The sequence below is a fragment of the Protopterus annectens genome, chromosome 3.part1, assembly GCF_019279795.1.
Source record: "Protopterus annectens isolate FY-2018-M chromosome 3.part1, PAN1.0, whole genome shotgun sequence".
Taxonomy (NCBI): Eukaryota; Metazoa; Chordata; order Ceratodontiformes; family Protopteridae; genus Protopterus; species Protopterus annectens.
In genome coordinates this window covers 1,098,929,565-1,098,949,291 of record NC_056732.1, presented here as the reverse complement: position 1 = coordinate 1,098,949,291, position 19,727 = coordinate 1,098,929,565, and the positions used below count along the sequence as shown (strand labels likewise).

The window sequence follows — 19,727 nt, the reverse complement described above, 5'->3', positions numbered from 1 at the left end:
TTTCCATGAAGTCCACCAGATTAAGTAGGCATGACCTTCCTTTAACAAAGCCGAACTGTGATGAGTCTAGTATTTGCAGGTTACCTATGTCCTCATTTATCATGTCCGTGATCCTTTCCATGGCCTTACTTATGGGACTAATTAGACTTATGGGCTTGTAGTTACCCAGATCAGTGGTTGGGCCTCCTTTGTGCAAGGGAATGACTCTAGCCATCTTCCATTCCTTCTGCACAAAACCAGACTGTATGCTCCAGTTGAAAAGTGATTTAAATGGACCAAAGAGTTTCTGTTTCATGCTATTTAGTACGCATCCCAGAATTTTATCAGGGCTCTTTGATGCAGTATTTTTGGTCTTGGAAAGTGCATTGATGACCTGTTCCTTAGTAGTGGTTTGGAGGATTGTGGTATGCAGCATTTGCTTTGGACTGTCAGTGGGGGAGTGGGGGGAAAATTTGAGTTGAACCTGTAAGCCAAAAAGGTGGGCAGTAGCCTCCAGTTCAGTGTAGGTGATGCCATTTACAGTAAGTCCTGTGCATCATTGTACATATCCCCAAAGTTACAGATATAGCTGTAGAAAGCTTTGTGGTTGTCTTTTATGTGAGAAGTTATTTTTAGTCAGATTTTAGCCTTTGAAGTATTAGTTAACCATCTTAGCTGCCTGTTTAGATTAGTCACTTGGCTTTTAAGTCTCTAGGGCTTTGTTCCTCCTATGCGTGGCCAAGATTTTTTTTTGCTACATTACCAAATGATATTGTGATTCCACCAGAGTGGCTGGACTTTTGAGTTTCTTATTAATACTTGTGAGAACATTTTCACTTTATACAACTATCAATATGGCTATGGGATTTACTATGTTTGGAGGTGATTGGAATTTAGCCAAATTGTTGCTTAGTAGAGAGAGGTTAGCCTTGGAATAGTTCCTAAAGATTGTTTGTTTCACTGGGTCCCCAGGTTTAATTTTTATTTAAAGCAATACTGCCTTATGGTCAGATCTGACAAGGTAAGGCATTACGTTGAGTGAGAAACATCACTCCCCCATGTTCATGAGTACAAGGTCAATTATGTTTGTATCCCTTGTAGGAGAATGGACCAACTGTTCCAGGATATTGGTATTGATGAAGTTTAGGAATCACTGGACTCTGGTATTAGAAGTGTTGTAGGATTCCCAATCTGTAGAGGGGTAGTTGAGATCACCTGTGAATATCATATGGGATTGAATGTTGAGGGACTCTAGTACTTTGAAATAGATTATATGGGTTTCCTGGGACACGGAGTAGGACGTATACGTTACAAGGATATGATATGAGACCCTGTTTATGCTGAGTTGCACATTTATGAGTTCCAGTGGGCCATACACTTTTTAACTAGCAGGGATGTGAGGCCGTTTTAATATAGAATGAGACTCCCTCTTGTGCAGTAGCTGGTTTAAAGGTGTGAAAGGCATTATGATCTTGCATTGCAGGGGTACTGTCCATAATATTAAGCCATATCTGTGTTACTACACAGATTTCTTTACACTTCAGGGAGAGGAAGGCTTGCACAGAGTGGAGTTTCTTGTTAAGACTTCCACACAGCAGTACCACCTTCAGATATTCCTTTCTTAGGTTCAGTTAAGTTGGGAGATTTATCAGTTTGGCATTGCCTAAAAAAGGGCACTATGGGGGTGGAAAAGGTCTATGCGAATATCCAAAAGCTTAGAGGGAATAAATGCAGACCATCCCTGGCAAAGCAGCGTGGTTTGGCAACTATGTCCTCCCAGGCCATCAGATATTGTACCCACTTGGCTTGACACCAGAAGCTAAGCCAGTTGTTAAAATCAAGCATTTTCTGTTGGTAAAGTGGCATCATCCTTGGAGAAGGTACTATGCTGATGAGCACTAGGCTCATACTTGACTGAGACACACAATCAGTGAGCTCAATCACGTTTCACTTTATATAGTCAAGGGAGGTATGGCTCAGTTCATTAGCGCCCACATGGACTAGGACAGTCATACTGGTACTTGTGGTTCAATGACCTGAGTGCCTGTGTGACTTGATGGATCCTAGCCTGGTAAAGGCAGCTAACCGTGACTCTCTTCTTAGTCTTTTAATGGGGACATTGGTGTGCCTCACTATAGAATCATCAATGACCAGGAATTTTGGCTGTGCTCTATTTTTTCTTAAGGGTTTGGCAGTAGAGGCAGTGGATATGGTATTACTGTGTGTGTAGCTATGGGTGGTGTTTTAACGGAGTGTTTACATGATGGTTGAGAACCAATTTTTGATTGTGCTGTGCACAAGAAGGTTACCTGCAATTGTCTCAGCATAAGTAGTTTTATGTGTAGGTTTTTATCCTGTGCAGCATGTGTGGTGCAAGTGTCACTGGCAACCACTATAGGATTAGTTTTGGTTGTATGAGAGAGTTTTGCCCCAGCCTTAAAGTGTATTTACACCTCTCACATACTTTATTTGTTTTATTAAGAATAAGTGGGTTGTCAGCATACATGAGGCAATTGCTACAATGCCTCAGAATACCCATCTCAACCAGACTGGCTGCAGAGAGTTGGGAAGTGCATATCCAATGGCTACTGATCTACTACAGGGGAGTGAGGGAAATTTTAAATATTTAACAGGTCAGTAAGACATAGCTTAGCATTGTTCATCAAATTCTATGCGCAAACTAGATGCTCTAGTAGTTTAAACAAAATTTCTAGTAGGCAGTAAGGCTATTTTAAAGGAAACTTACACTGTGAAAGCTAGGTGTATACACAGATTACAGGGGTAGATTAACGGTGTGAGATATCGGAGATTATATAAATCACTGCCAGGCACTGCTGCATGGAGAGTAACAGACCAGACGGTGTCCCGGGCTGCTTCCTACATGAACACCAAGAAGAGCTAAACCCAAACATAAAACTACTGTTCAATCTCAGCCTTTACTATAGGATATGTACCCAAAGAGTGGCGTACAGCAACAGTGGTCCCTCTCCACAAAGGTAGTGCCTCAACGGATCCTGGAAACTATCGCCCCATAAGCCTGACTAGCTTGGTCTGCAAAGCTATGGAAAGGATCATCATGGACCTCATAAATAAAGATATTGGGGACCTACAGACACTGGATCCTACCCAGTTCGGCTTTGTTGAGGGCAGATCCTGCCTCTTAAACCTGGTCGATTTCTTTGAAACAGTCACCAAGGCCATTGACGAGGGGAAGGTGGTCCACACAACCTACCTGGACCTCGCAAAAGCCTTTGATACAATACCCCACTCGGGCATTATAGATAAGCTCACCAGCTTAAATATAAACCCCTATGTCACTAGATGGGTTGCAAACTGGCTCAAGGACAGAACCCACATGGTTAGAATTGCTGAAGCTATGTCAGACTCCAAACAAGTTACAAGTGGCGTCCCACAAGACTCAGTCCTGGGACCTCTCTTGTTCGGTATATATTTCTCAGAGGTACAGGCCAACACGGAAGAACTGTGGCTGACCAAGTTCACAGATGACTGCAAACTGGGCGCCATAATTGATCCTCCAAAAGGGCCTCATAGAAACAGACAACTGGTGCCAGAGCCATGGCCTCAAGCTAAACGCCAAAAAGTGTATAGTCATCCCCTTTGGCAAAAACAAAGTGCCCACAAATTACCACATAGGTGGTAATCCATTAAGTACAGAAGAAGTAATTAGGGACCTGGGGACCCAAGTTGATGGCAATCTCTCATTTGACAACCACATGGCCAAAGTGGTTAGAAAAACATTTTATATAGCCCACCTAATCATGAAGGGATTCACATCTAGATCAGGGGAGGTCATCATGCCTCTTTACTCATCCCTCATCAGGCCCATAATTGAGTACAATGCCCCTTTTGGGATGTACCTTACCAGACACCTGCAGCAACTGGAAAGACCCCAAAAGTACCTCACGAAGAGGATCAACGGGCTCAAACAGATGCCATATGCTGCCCGGTTAAAGAAACTCCAGCTCTACTCAGTGGCATACCGCCTGCTCAGAGGTGATCTGTGCCTGACGATAAAGCCATGTCCAACCCGAATTAATGGACATGCTGCACCTCAGAAAATCCAAATCCCATCGAAGCCACGACTCGAGAGACTTGAACCTCAGCACTGAAATAAATAGGACATGCTGGAGGGACAGATTCATAACCCAGAGGCTCCCTTCACTCTGGAATAAAATCCCAGTCCAGGTTAGGCAGAGTCCCTCATTGACTCTCTTCAAGAGGAATCTTGATGAGTGGATGGGAGATCGTAGGTTTACCCCGGGTATCACTTCTGTGTCACTGTTAGACAGAGGCACAGTATACTAACCTCGAAAAAGGGCATAGCAAAATTAATTTAAAATGGGTGGCGAAAGCCAAACACACTCTGGCTAGGCTTATAAATGCCCTAGGGCAGACAGCCTAGTATGAACCTATGAACTGTAAAAAAGGCCTAAGAGTGTAGATACTCAATGCAGCTGTGGCAAAAACAATGTGAAAAACAAGTGCGAAAAAAACAGTGGATATGGTAATGTAAATCTTAGCTTTTGTAGAGTTTAACAGAAACCAACACTGCACTTCTTCTCAAGTAGTGTGGTTGCCAAATGTCTCTGAGCTCGTAGGTTATGAGATTGAGTGACACCTTGTCAAAATTCAGTGCATTTTCAAACCCCAAGAGCACTGCAGCCTATGTTGAATTGGTTTCAGAAACTCTGTACAAGCATGTTAATGGCTCCATAGAGGCTGCTGTACCTGCTTAAAAGTAAGCATAGAACTAACTCCAGAAGCAAACCACCCTGTTGACATCCCAAATTAAACAGGATACACAAGAAAAAGAAAAAAAAATGGCAAAAATCAGGAAGGGTAATTTCCATAAAGATAAAATCTCTCCCTTCAAACTAAATAGATAAATAAGAAGGCTAATTTGGTCAAACAGACAACTTTAAAGTTACAGTAGCCTAAGTAAAAGATAGCCATAAGGACCTCTTCACCTATGTCATATACCGCAAAGGCAACACACAGCAATGTGCTGCACTGGTGTTTAAGTACCACATTCACAGAGCCTGGTAATATAGTGAAATTGTTAAAGGACAAATTTTGTTCCAAACCCACCCTCTCACCCCCAACCATCGCCCAAAAAAATACCCTCAAACATAACTCATCCAGCTATAACTAGGCAGCGTGTACTGGCTGTGCTAGCTAAAAGCCTAGCAAGCATCCCCAATGTGCCCAGATAACATCCTGGGATGCCTTCTAAACAGTCTAAAGTACAACTTATCAGGACCTCCAGAGTCACTGTTTAATTATACTCTTAAAACATGGTTTATGCCACAAAGATGGAGGACTGGTGATGGTCACTCCCCTTCATAAGGGAGGACCTTCACCATATACTGGAAACTACAGCCCCATTACTCTGACTAGTCTTGTTTGCAAAGCCATGGAAATTATCATCAAGAACATAGCAAACTTCTAGACATGGGATCCATCCCAGTGTGGCTTTCTGAAAGGAAGGTAATGCTTAGTGAACCTGGTGGATTTCTTTGAAAAGATCACTAAGACAGTAGATAAGGGGAAGGCAGTGCATACTGTCTACCTAGATCTGGCTAAAGCATTTGATATAATACCCCACTTGGCCATTGTCAAGAAATGTATGGAATTATGCATAAACCCCTTTATGACATGCTGGATAGCTAGCTGGCTCATGGATAGAACCCAAGAGGTTAAGACTGGTGAGGCCAACTCTACAAAGAGGCTGGTCACAAATGTAGTCCCTCAGGGCTGTGTTGGACCTGTTCCTCTTTGGCTTTGACCACGGAGAAGTAGATGTCAATGTCAAAGGCCTTCTGGATGATAAGCTTACAGATGATTGCATACTGGGAGCAGTCATTGAATTCCCCCAAGATGAGGGCACCCTTCTGGAGTATATAACACAGAAAAACAGTTGGTACCAAAACCATGGCTTAAAAGTCAATACCAAGAAATGCATTATAGTACCATTTAGGAAGTCTGCCACCCTGGACAACTACATCATCAATAAAACACCCCTAAAAGTTGATTCACTAGTCAAGGTTCTGGGAACTTATTTGTGTAGTAGTCTAGCCTTCGACCAACATGTGTCCAAAGTAGTAAGAAAATCTTTGTGTTGCTTAACTTATAAATAATGGCATGGCAGCTAGGTCCAGAGAAGTTACTGTACTACTATACTTGGCCCTTATCAGACCCATCACAGAATATAATTCCTCCTTCAGTATGTACTTGACCAGGCACATGCAGCAACTGGAGTATCCACAAAAGTTCTTTACAAAAAGAATACAGGGAGCAAAAACAGTGCCCTGTGCTGATTACCTCAAGACCCTGTCTCTCTATTTGGTATCTTACAAACGTCTGAAAGGTGATCTTTGTCTGTTGTACAGGGCATCCATGGACCCTGTTTTGATGAACCTTTTGCACATCCACAAAACAAAACAGTATCAGAACTATTAGACCAAAAGATGTAAATGTTTCTCGCCTCATAACTAGGACATGTTTGTGAGGCAGATACATTTCTCAGGGAATTCTCATTCTTTTGAACAGCCTCCCCATCCATGTGAAGAATAGTTCCTCCCTAACCCTATTGAAGCACAACTTGGTCCAATTGATGGGTAGCTGGAAATTCACCCCTGGTCTGATACCTATGTCTCTAATGGACAGAGGCAGTCAGAAAATCACCCTCTGTATATATCCAGTTTGTGGGTTACATTTGGTTTGCGCAGCTAGGCTTATAAGGGCCCTAGTGGTTGTTAACCTAGTATGCACACATGAACCTTATATATATATATATATATATATATATATATATATATAGATATATATATATATATATATATATATATATATATATATAGATATATATAGATATATATGGGGTCTGTATCACATAGTCATCAAAGTCTTACAACTTCGAACACGTAGTGTTTGAAACATTATGTTCGATGAATCTATAAGTTACAAAACTTCGACAAGGGATAAAAAAAAAAAAAAAAATAGAAAACAAAATAATCTGTTTTAAGCAGGGGGGCAAGCCCCCCTGCACCCCCGCTACTTAAATATACCAACTCTGAGATCGCCCCCCATTGAACAAAAGGAAACCTCAGCTTATGGAGATTTCCATTCAAACACTCAGACTTTTACAAATTCGAACTTATGGTCAGGACCATATGAGGTTTGAACTTGTAAAAGTTCAACTACGTGATAGGAACCGCTAAGCGAGACACAAAAAAATAGTAAAGTTTAATAATCCCGCTTTTTCGTCGTGTTATTTTCATCACAGGAACCCTATATATATATATATATATATATATATATATATATATATATATATATATATATATATATATATATATATATATATATATATATATATATATATATATATATACACACACACATATATATATATATATATATATATATATATATATATATATATATACACACACACACACACACACACACACACACACACACACATATCAGCTGACTGACTCATGGCTATTGTCTCAAAAATTTAAATTAGTTTTGTGTTCTGCAAGGCAAAAGTTATCTCCATTTCGTTAAATGCATGTCATGCCTGAATACTTTCCTTGTGGTTTCAGTCAGAGTATGATCTCTGTCAGTGGAATAAAAGGGACTGTTTTATGATTCCAGGAAGTAAAATATTTTGTCATTATCATTATTATTTGCCGCAACTGAAATGCTTCCTTAGGTAAACAGCTCTAAAACAAATTATTGAAGTGGAAGGAAGAAAAACTGCAGTAACTTTGTACTAGCTAATAACAGTAATAATGAACAACAGCTGGTGAAAGGTGACAATTTGTTTCAACATTAATAAGTAGGTTTTGTTCACTTGACATAGTGATATTAATTTTCAGCTGCAGAAGTTTATTGGGCATTTTGTCTTTTTAATATTCAGTTTTTATTTCTGCTTCATTTTCATCCAGAGAATCATTTTTCAACTGAATTGCATGAGGATTAGTTTGAACATTGACTCCTGATAGAGTTGAGAAATGTTATTAGAATTTCTATGCCAGTCTGTTGTCTTAGTGGAAATAGTTGCATAATTGTTATCAGATTTATATATTAGCCATATGTAGCTGTCTGTTCTATTATTTTATTTTCACTGTGTTAATTATGTGAGCTAGCAGCTTTGTTCATGTCAATAAGTTATACATAGTTGATGGTATTTGCTCTTCATTTGTATGCCAAGTGCATTTCATGTTTCTTTTATTATCCAAAGTTTTGTATTGTCATTGTAAGTATGCTCAGAGTCAAATAATAAAAATTGGAGGTGCATATGTTTGTCCTCCTGACTAAAGTAAGAACAGTGTTTGGTCTCACAAAGGAGTTCCCATTGGGTGTAGGTGTGCATCAGGGTTCAGCCCTGAGCCCACTGCTGTTCCACTGGTGATGGACTACATTAATAAACAGGTTTGTGGGGACAGCTCAGCAAAGTTGCTGTATGCAGACTGTGGCATTACTTGCAGACTTTGATCAAGATCTTCAGCAAAATATAGGGGAATGAAATGCAAAATGGAAGGCACATGGGCAGAAACTGAGCACAGATAAAACTGCTGTAATGGGCATTTGGTAGAATTCAGAAGAAGCTGAGAATTGAGATAGAAGGGGAAATAGTAGAACATGTTAACAGTGTCTGGGGGGTGGTTGTGGAGAAGGGAAGTCTGAGGACGTCAGAGCTAAAATTAGAGAGGTTGTAGCCAACTAGCTCCGAGTGTCAGGTGTAGTTTATGACAGAAGAATGCCAAAGAAGCTTTAAAGTAAGGTGTACAAAACAGTGGTGCAATGGGTACTACAGTGTGGTAAGGAAACCTGGGCAATAAAGGCAGAGCAGTTAAGGAAGCTAGAGGTGATGGAGATGAAGTGCCTGAGATGGGTGGTAGGGTACACAGTATGAGAGAGACAAAGAAATGAGGACATGAGCAGAAACTAAAGTAGCTCTAATTGTAGAAAAGGTCAGAGAAGAGATTACAGTGGTTTGGACACGTGCAGAAAAGAAGGCAGTCCGGTGAAGATGATTTTGGACAGACAGGAAGAAGGCAAGAAGAAACAAGGGCATCCAGTCAAGAGGTGGATGGATTGTTTGAGAGAAAACCTGCGACACTTTGGCATGAATGTCAAAGAAGGAATGAGAGTAACATTGAAAAGAGAGAGATGGCGACAGCTGACAACACCCCGACCTCATGCAGACCGTGGGAAAAAGGAGATGATGATGATGTCTATGATCATCTTAAAAGGTGATCTTTTTTGAGAATAGCAAAAAAAAAAAATGCTGGCAACTTTGTTATAGTTTTGTTAAGATGTGTAAGGTGAATCTACAGCCGGTTCTGAAATACAAATTCATTTGATTTTTTTCTCTTTTTTGAAGAACGTTTTTCTTCAGTTTGTAGTAACTTATACTTAGTACACTTGCCTTTTTGATCCTTTTAACTTCTGTTTTCCTCACAGCAATGGCAAAGTCTGAGGTATGTTATGGTAGTAGCTTCCTTTAACTTCAGAACCTAATTATGGTTGGGAGGCAGTATGACATCCCTGTTGTGGCTTTTGCATCTACTTTATGTTGTTAAGCTGTGAGCGCTGCTTCTGGTGCAGGTGATCACCAGTTAAGTTTCAAGAGGCTAAGTTCGGTTGTCTTTTTTTTTTCTTCTTTTCCAGATAAGGGTTAGTACTACCAACTGTTGACTTAAGGGACACACTGGTATCATTATATTGGAGACAGGGCACTTCACATTATCTGTGAGGTAGGACTTTTTTCAGTGCCTTACCCTTGTATTCCACCCCTCTGTCTGGCTTCTAATGCAACCGTATGTGCACCTTGCAAGAAATGAAGAGTAAGTATCAGCCACTCATACCCTTTACTCCCCATTTGGCATCCAGGTCACTAGTGTCACACACAGGAGTTGCCCCATTTGTACCGAGTCTATGCCAAGCTCAGAAGTGAAAATACTTTCCATTGCTTATCCCACAGCAGTTCATGCAGAAATTAAGGTGAGCTGAAATGACTGGAAATAGGCATGCTGAAGAAAAGATAGTCCTGAAGTTAAATAATTGTTAACTCCCAAAGGAAATAATATAGAGTCCTTTGCCAGAAAGGAAAGTGTACCACTCTGGGTACTATATTTTATTTCATTAATAGCCATGCAAGTAGTGAACATTCATAACAACTTAGAAGAAGCTGTAATGATCTGAACACACAAAAATGTTAAATTCAGCCTTACATGTATGTATGTGTGCCATATGTCTCAACTGTCTAGATTTTCAGATTTTTTCCTTATATTTTTGGTCTGTACATCACAAAAAATATGGTTTTCTGTCAAATAACTAAATAGAAGGCATATGAGATTCAGACTTCATATCCTTCAGAAAATGCAAGCTAATCCATAACCTGTTATTCTAGCAACTTTCTAAGTCTATAAATGCAGTATTTACAGTCTGTAGCTATTTTTGGCCTTTGTCCCTCATGCGATGTGTGTTGGTGTATCTGTGGATTAGGGGCTTTGCTGACCCCTTAAAAATGTTCGCACTTTTATTTAGTGCCGTAGAATAAAATAAATAATTTTAGTTCTAAAACAGCATGTCTAAGCATACAAGGCAGTTAAGGAGATTCTAAACCAGCCATGACGTGCAGAGTTTTAAAAAAGTAGCTTTAAAGACTCCTCACCGTGCAATGTCACATTTCAGAGGAGCTCAGCTCTGTGTGAGACAGTTACAGAAGATCTCAACTGTCCAAGGGGAGAGGCAGGGAAAAGTGGAAAACTAGATAGCAGCTGTGAATCAAACAGGGGGGGGGGATGAAATTCATGGGAGAGATTGTCCAGCAGCTTCATGTTAGGAGAAGATTTGGGGAACCGGATAAGAAAGGATAATTTAAGATTGGTGTGACTGCCGAAAGGTAAAGAGAGGAGGAACCCAAAGTATTTCTTAGAATCCCACCACAGACTAATCTTGGGCAGGCCTACTTAATCACATGGATAGAATATATTGAGTTAGACAGGTGAGCCATGATGTAGAACAGTTGTGGCACCTAATCAATAAATGCTACAGTTATGAAACAAAGTGGTGGATTTTTTAAATACATTGTTATTGCTTGCATTCAAAAAGAAGAAAAAGAAAAAAGTGAGCAAGTATAAACTCTAACAGAACAGCTTAGAACCTGTACAGAATAGATCAGTATAATGTTAGTACTTAGTATGCAGAATAATAACAAGGATAAGCATTTGTACAAGGGTGTCATGTAAGATGCTTATACAACCACAGCAACAGTAGTGGGATTATATAACATTGGTTATAACCCATTATCCCAAAATTATAAAAAAAATACTCCAGAGTGTGTGTTCTTCATCAGTACATGGGACCCCAGTGTTGTTTTAAGGTTAGATACATATTAGTTATTTTCCAGTGATGTCTGTGGGGATTAGTTTTCAAAATTTGAAGATAAGCATTGACACTGTTAAGAATAGTTGTCTAAGCTAGTTTGTATAATAACAATTCAAATTAAAATCAGGGTTAATAAACCACAGCTTTGTGGGGTATGAACACCAAGTGCCAGCTGCAGTAGAAATGGCTGTTTTCCACAGTTCGCTACTACTTAGGCATAACTAAAACATATGCCAGGAGTCATTGTGCTGGTGTTTATATTTGTAGCAGATGTTCTTCGTTCCACATTGCTGCAGTCCTTACTATTGGGTAGTCCGCTGTCCAGTCGGCCCGAATACCAGAGTATATGGCTGACGTCGGTCAGGGCGCATTAGACTGACGTCAGTACGTCAGGGTACTAATGCGCATGACCGACGTCATATCCTCAGTCTTTTTTGCCGCATGGTCCGATGCAGAAGCAGTTTTGCGAGTGCAGGTTGGCGTTCTGAAATATTTCAAACCGGAGTTTCAGACCGAATCAGAGTTGGCTAAGTACCCCATTGGGGAACATTTTGGTTTTTTCTTGCCTCAGTATTTAACCGGATGTCAGAAAAAGTGAATAACTGTATTTCTTGTGGGAAACAGATACCTCATAGGGATTACCATACCTTGTGTATACCTTGTTTAGGGCCTGAGCACGACGTTGTTGGATGCCGCTCTTGTGCTAGGTTTAACAAACGCACTATTAAGAGACGATTAGACTGTGCCAGGTTAGTGTTTGGGAAGCGTTGCAATTATAAAATGCCGTCGGATGTTCCGGCGCCCCAAGAAGCGCAAGGACAAAACAGTGAAGCCTAGGGTTGATGAACCGGCAGTCCCGGACGTCGGTTCTTTAGAAGGCTCAGTGGAGCCAGAGGTTTTGCCAGGAGTTTCTTTGGAGTCTCAGGCAGAGACTTTACTGTTACAGGATGTGCCTTCTCAGGAGGTAGGCCAGGCTGAGGGGGCTTCTCAGGTCACTGTTCTTCCCTCTCTTCCCAAGGTAGTTAGAGCCTCTCCTTCTGTTGCCAAAACTTCTTTGAGAGGTAGGCCAAGTTCAGCTTCAGTGGGGGCTTCTCCTAGCATTTCAGGTTCTGTGCCTAAGAAACATATGCTTAAAATGGCAGAAGATTTGATTACTATGATTAGAGGTTCTATGCCCCCTCCTGATAAGAGGCCTAGGGTGGAACCTGAATTTGATAGTTTTGAACAGTGTTCAGAGGCTTCTGAGTCTTCTGCGGAAGATTTGCAGGAGTATCCTCCTTATTCTGATTCTGATGTGGATGATTCCACTCCTACAGCTTCTCCTCCTGAGGATTTTTCATTTTCAGAGACTCTGCATTCCATGAGGGAGCACTTTAAATGGGAAGGCCAGGATTACTCTGATTCCAGGAAAAGGCTTAGGGAATTCTTGTTTTTGCCCCAGCATAGGCCCTTAGCTATACCTCCTGTGTTGAATGTGGTGGAAGATGTTTTTGCAGAGGCTTCCCTGAACCCTGATTCTTTGCCGCCTGCTCCTGTTAAACCTGATAGGTACTATAGGGTGCCTGAAGCTCATAAGTATCTTTTTAAGAGTCCTAGGGCAGACCCGGAAACTGTTTCTCAGGGACCTAAAGGTGTTAAGGCCTCTGTGGTTAAAAACCCTGTTCCCACTGATAAAGAGGCAAGGGCTTTGGATAGATGGGGAAAGAAAGTGTATACTTCTTCCACTTTAGCCATGAGGGCGTTGAATTGTCAGTTTCACATGCTTAAATATCAAAATTATCTCCTTTCACAACTGAAATCTAAGGTGGATGCTTTGGCGGAAGGTATTGAGTGTAAAGAGTTGCTGGATTTAGTTCATGTGTCTGAACAAGTGGGTAAGCATTCTTTGCAATGTGGTTTTGATGCTGTACAGGCCTCCTCGAGGGTGGCTGCCACTAGTTCTGTTCTTCGCAGGCATGCCTGGTTGAGGGATCAGAATTTAGCTGAACATGTTAAGACAAGGATTTTGGATGCTCCTTTACAGTCTGATGTGTTGTTTGGTTCGCCTGTGGAAGCAGTTTTAAAGAAAATGGAGGACAAAGCTAAGTCTATGCAAACTGTTAAAGATTTTTGCAGGTGCAGCCACCAAGTTTAGTAGAAATTGGCCTACTAAGGGATGGACATATCCTGCTTATGATTCCCAGTCTAGGGGTAGGTCTAGACGTGGTAGGGGCAGAGCTCAAGGTTCTTTTAGGCCTAGAACAGGAGTTCACCTGCTCAGACTTCTGGTGAGGGCAGGGGTCAGTCCTTAAACAGACCCAATGACCTGCCTTTTCAGCTGCCAGTAGATTCTCGTCTGGCAGCTCCTTTGGGAGGAAGACTGTCTCTTTTCAAAGAAAATTGGGATTTAATTACTCAAGACAGATGGGTGTTGGATATCATTCACCACGGTTACAGGTTTTATTTCCATACATTGCCCCTTTCAAAGGCATGCCAGACGCTCCTCCTCCACAAAGGAAAGAGGCTCACAAGCAAATTTCTCTGTTACTCCAAATAGGGGCCATTCAGCCAGTCCCTGTATCAGAAAGGGGCCTAGGATTTTATTCTCGCCTGTTCCTAGTACCAAAGAAGGGGAACACGTGGAGACCAATTTTGGATTTATCTATCCTCAACACTTATCTGGACATTCCCAAGTTCAAGATGTTGACGTTACAACAGCTTTTACCTCTGCTGGGCAAAGATCACTGGATGGTAACTTTAGATCTCAAGGAAGCTTACCTTCATGTGCCTATCAGACTAAGTTGCAGTAAGTATCTGCGTTTCGAGCTGGAAATTCTCATTATCAGTTCTCTGCATTGCCCTTTGGCTTATCTACTGCCCAGAGTATTCACAAAGGTTCTGGCTCCAGTGATAGCTTACTTCAGGCTAAAAGGAATTCAAATCTATCCTTACTTGGACGACTGCCTGATTCTGGCTCAAGAAAAGGAAGACCTTCTACAGCATCTGGAATATGTTATAGCAGTGCTAAGATGCCTAGGGTATTCTGTGAACGAAATAAACTCCAGTCTAGTACCCTCTCAAGACATGTGCTTTCTGGGTGTGAGACTGAATACAGCAGCCCAGATGGCCTTTTTTAACCCCGGACAAACAAAAGAGTCTATCACTTTACTTCCATCAACTATCTCATCAGTCCGTGCTGACTGCAAGGACAGTCCTTCAAGCATTAGGGTTCATGGCATCTTGTATTCTGGTGCTTCCCAATGCCAAACTGCATATGAGGAAGCTACAATGGTATCTCAAAATGTATGGACACAGCACTGCCAGGATTTGGACACTGTCATTCAAATAATACCTTGCCTTCAAAAGAATTTTGTGGTGGGCTCAGGAATGTCACCTAAACAAGGGACTCTCTGTGACCCGCCAGAGGCGAGTCAGATTTTAACGACAGATGCCTCGGACATTGCTTGGGGAGCTCATCTAAATGGAAAGTGGATACAAGACAAGTGGCCTGCCAGACTACAGCATCTACATATCAACATGAAGGAGATGTTAGCAGTCCAGTTTGCATTAATGGCTTTCAAGGAGTTACTTCTTCCAGGGCAGGTGTTGATTCTAACAGACAACACAACTGTCATGTGGTACATCAACAAGCAAGGGGGAACACATTCTTATCCTCTATGCAGGCAAGCGATGATTTTATGGGAGACTGCGCTAAGCTTGCAACTAACTCTTCAGGCAAGGTTTCTGCCGGGAGCACAGAACTCCTTAGCAGATGTGTTAAGCAGACAAATCATGGATCCCCACGAGTGGAAACTGGATCTTCATGTATTTCAGAAATTGACAGTGTCTTGGGAACTCCAGACATAGATCTGTTCGCTTCTCCACTAAACCACCAGCTGCCAAAGTTTTGCACAAAGGGGTTTCATCACACAGCTTGGAAAGTGGATGCTCTGTCTTTCAGTTGGAAAAACCTTCATGTGTATGCCTTTCCACCTCTGCCTCTTCTCCCAAAGGTGCTATTAAAAGTCAGACAAGACAAGCCAAGGATGATTTTGATAGCTCCAGATTGGCCTCGGCAACACTGGTACCCACTACTAAGGAGTCTGGTAAGGAAGCCTCCATGGCCTTTACCTTTGATTCCTCATCTGTTATCTCAGAAGGACGGTCATCTGCTCAATGTCAAGCTTCACTCTCTTCATCTAACAGCCTGGCATATTCTGTGTTGAAACACAGCAGGTCTCAACTTCCTCAACAAGTTTTAAATGTGATTATGGAAGCTAGAAGACCTAGTACAAGGAAAGTGTACGCAGAAAAATGGAAGAGATTTTTATTTTGGAGTACGGCAAAGAATTTGGAGATTTCTGAGCCTAATTTGAGTGTGGCTCTTCAATATCTTACTGAGTTATTGGACAAAGGTTTGTCCTTCTCTTCCATTAAGATTCATGCTGCAGCAATTTCAGCTCACTATGATTGTGACCCACCATTGTTTTCGCATCCTTTGTTCAAGCAGTTTCTTAGAGGGCAAAGAATATAAGACCCCCAATGAGCTCCTACTCCTGCTTGGGATCTCAATTTTGTGTTGGAAAAACTTACTCTACAACCTTTTGAGCCTGCGGCTACTGCTGAATTGAAATACTTGTCATGGAAGACTGCTTTTCTGTTGGCTATTACTTCTGCAAGAAGGGTGTCTGAGTTGCAGGCCCTTATGGCAGTAGAGCCCTTTTGATTTTCCATAAGGATAGGGTATCATTACGCACTAATCCTTCCTTTATGCCTAAGGTGGTTTCTAGTGTGGCTTTAAACCAAACTATTCATTTGCCTACTTTTATGCAGACCCCCAAAATAAAGGGGAAAAGATTTTGCACTCTTTAGATGTACACAGGCAATTGCGTTATTATTTAAGCAGGACTAAGGATTTTAGGCAGTCTCAGCAGTTGTTTGTTTCTTTTGCTTTGAGTTCAGGGCAAGCCTGTGTCAAAACAAACTATTTCTAGGTGGATTGGGTTTTGCATTGCATTTTGTTATTCCCATCATGGCAAGGAGATTCCAGCTGGGATTAGGCCTCATTCCACTAGGGCTACTGCCACTTCAACAGCATTTCTGAGGGGTGGCAACTAAGGATATTTTGGAGGCAGCTACTTGGAGTTCAGTGCATACTTTCTCTAAGCATTATCACCTTCCTATCTACTCTAAGTCTAGGGCTGGTTTTGCCACAGCTGTTTTGCAAGGCATGTTGTCAGCCCTGCTTCTTTATGATTTGCCAGCCTCCCTTACCTCTGCTTTGGGATTCTACCCAATAGTAAGGACTGCAGCAATGTGGAAAGTACAGTTTTGTACCTACCATAAATGTAGATGTTCGAGGATCCACATTGCTGCAGTCCAATTTACCCTCCCTCCTTCCCTCTGTGTTTAGGGGTGGTTGTGTAGGTGAGGTTATATGCTGATATTTTTGTATATATTTTTGTATATATTGTACATATTTTTGGTGCAGGTATTTTGGGCCTTGTCTTTTAGGGTCTTCTGACATCTGGGGCAAGAAAAGACTGAGGATATGACGTCGGTCATGCGCATTAGTACCCTGACGTACTGACGTCAGTCTAATGCGCCCTGACCGACGTCAGCCATATACTCTGGTATTCGGGCCGACTGGACAGCGGACTACCCAATAGTAAGGACTGCAGCAATGTGGATCCTCGAACATCTACATTTATGGTAGGTACAAAACTGTACTTTTTCGCCTCCTAATTGTTGCATAAGAAGTTGACTAAATGAGTACTGCCAAAAATGGGATTTTTTTTTAAACTGGAAAGAACTAAAACTGATATGTGATTCAACTATTGCCACATTCTTATCGCATATTCCCATTCATTGTGTGCTAAATGAATGCTACACATATAACCCCATTATTTTATCTACAGCAGTCAAAAAAATTTATTTTTCTTCTTGTTGACCAGGTTAAGTCCACTAGGCTAGCAGCCTTTCCTCAGGGGAAAACCGAGGTGGTATTAACACTACTATGGGAAATTTGGCCTGGGCATCGGGGAGCTTCCCTTAACTTTTTCAATAGGTGCAGTGGGATCTCTTATGTCCATCTCCTGTTCCACTAACTTAAGCAGATGAAGACTCTGTTTAATGGCTCATCCAAAAGGTGGCACATTCAGGAGTGCAACCCCTTCCTTAAGATGCACTGCTTTGTCAGCAATCCACCTACCTGATGTTGGAATAGAAGCCACACTCTTCTACGATAAAGGCAAGTGTGCTACCTGTTTTGCCACTGACACTGCTATTTGGCTTGTGGGTTAATTTGAGGGACTAACCTGAACATTTTCAGTAAAACACCTTGGGGAATTCCTCTATCATCCTTTAGGCACAAGTAATAACCACAGGAAGTTCTTCTGGAAAGGTGATATTTCGACTGGCACTGCATAGTTAAAGTAAGTTCCACCAGTTTAACTGCTCCGTATTAGTTCTTTTGTATTCTGCAAGTGCAACAGAGTTTGTGTTACACATTTAGAATGTATTTTCAAGCCCAAGGACCTTAGATGAGTTCACTGTAGTAGGCCTTTTCCAGTCAGTCCTGGAGTGATATACCATATCATCGAACCATAATCCACGTGGTTTTTAACAAAAGCACCATCTCTAATATGATAATATCTTTCCAGGACAATATCCTCTGATCAACCCAACGTGCGTGGTATGTCATGTATTGCACCATATTTTGTCCTAGAAGGAGAGATATAGTTTAAGTTGGAAGGTCCAGGTCAGTTACTTAATAACCTTTTTTTTTTCACCCATTTATCTCATCTCAGCCAACCTCGCTTTAACTTGTTTTTGGAAGCACCTATAAGAGATGGAGGGGTACTATTACATGGAAATATTATGCTCCTGTTGCGGACCTGGAGTACCTCACCAGCCTCAGGAACTACAGTCCACCCTGATCAATATGTGCCATTAGTTTCTTTCTTGGCACTAAAAAGGTTTTGTTTGTCCCATGCATAATCTAGCCACAACGTTTGTGGAATTAAAGATATCTTGTGCCACCCTGAAATGGATAAGTGCCACGTCAGGAAAAATTTTGGAGCATTATTAATTTTACTGCTGATACACAAGCCAGGAATGGTAATGAAGTAGAGTTCCAACTCCTAATTATATTTCTGCATTCTGTCAGCACTTCCTTGCCATTAATAGCAAATAAAACTTGATAGTAAAGCTAAAGTTGCACTGGGTGTGACAAGGGTGGGCAGGATTAGGAATAAATATATTAGAGGGTCAGCCCAGGTTGAAAGGTTTGGAGACAAAGCCAGTGAAGCACGATTACGTTAGTTTGGACATGTGCTGATGAGTATATTGGGAAAAAAATGCTAAGGATGAAGCTACCGGGTTACAGGAAAAGAGGAAGGCCTAAGATAAGGTTTATGGATGTGGTGAGAGAGGACATGCAGGTGGTTGGTGTGACAGAGCAAAATGCAGAGAATAGGAAGAAATGGAAACAGATGATCCTCTGTGGCAACCCGTAACGGGAACAGCCGAAAGATGATGATGATGATGATGAGTAAAGGTAAAGTTTTAATGCAAGATGCGTGATAGTCGTACTCTTACTCTGTCCTCCTTTGATAATGAGGTAAATATCGGTTATTTAGGGATATGGACATCATTTTACCCATATTTACTTCAAGTTCAGAAACTCACTGAAAAATAATAGACTTCTGGTATTTCATGGAATGTTTGCTGGGGTATTGTAAGCATAAAATGCATTTGTTTGCAAAGCAAGTTGAAATGACCTTATCAGAGTCTAAAAAGGAGATACTCCAATGTCCATTTCTTTGAGCAACATTAAAGACTAAGGATTTTAATTACCATGATAAATAATAGCGAGAGAGCAGGAATCTTGATATTTACCTTTGATAAGTTGACTTGCAGCAAGCAAGCTCTGTTAATTGTCATCTGTGCAACTGGGCGGAGTATAAGATTTTATAATTTGTTGTAAAATGTTCTCCGATGCCAGACTTCTTTAAGAATGCCCACTGAAAGTGTCACTGACACAGGTTGAATGGCTTGTTTAAATTGGCAAAAAGTGCTACCTTTGGGGTGTTTTACATAGCACTTGTAGGCTTGAATATTGTAAAATATTCTTAAGAAATTCCTTTGAAATAAACCTGTTTATAGCCTGAGTGAACATTGGCTGGCTATCCATTTAAGGTGTCTAGGCAAGATTGTAGCATAATTTTATAATTTTGTGGGCATGAGTTAAGTGAGTCTGCACCTTTCGGAGAAGGTACTTACTTTCTTTTCTTTTGGGGAGTAAAAAATCTGTTTGCTAATACTGATAAGATGGAAATACT

At 41.2% G+C, this 19,727-nt stretch overlaps 1 protein-coding gene across 1 annotated transcript in view; it reads left to right on the top strand.

Annotated features, from left to right (window-relative positions):
* The window catches only part of LOC122797753 (trafficking protein particle complex subunit 9-like), a 3,992,710-nt gene that overhangs the window by 2,818,182 nt on the left and 1,154,801 nt on the right, over positions 1-19,727 (top strand). The gene's annotated exons all lie outside the window — the stretch shown is intronic.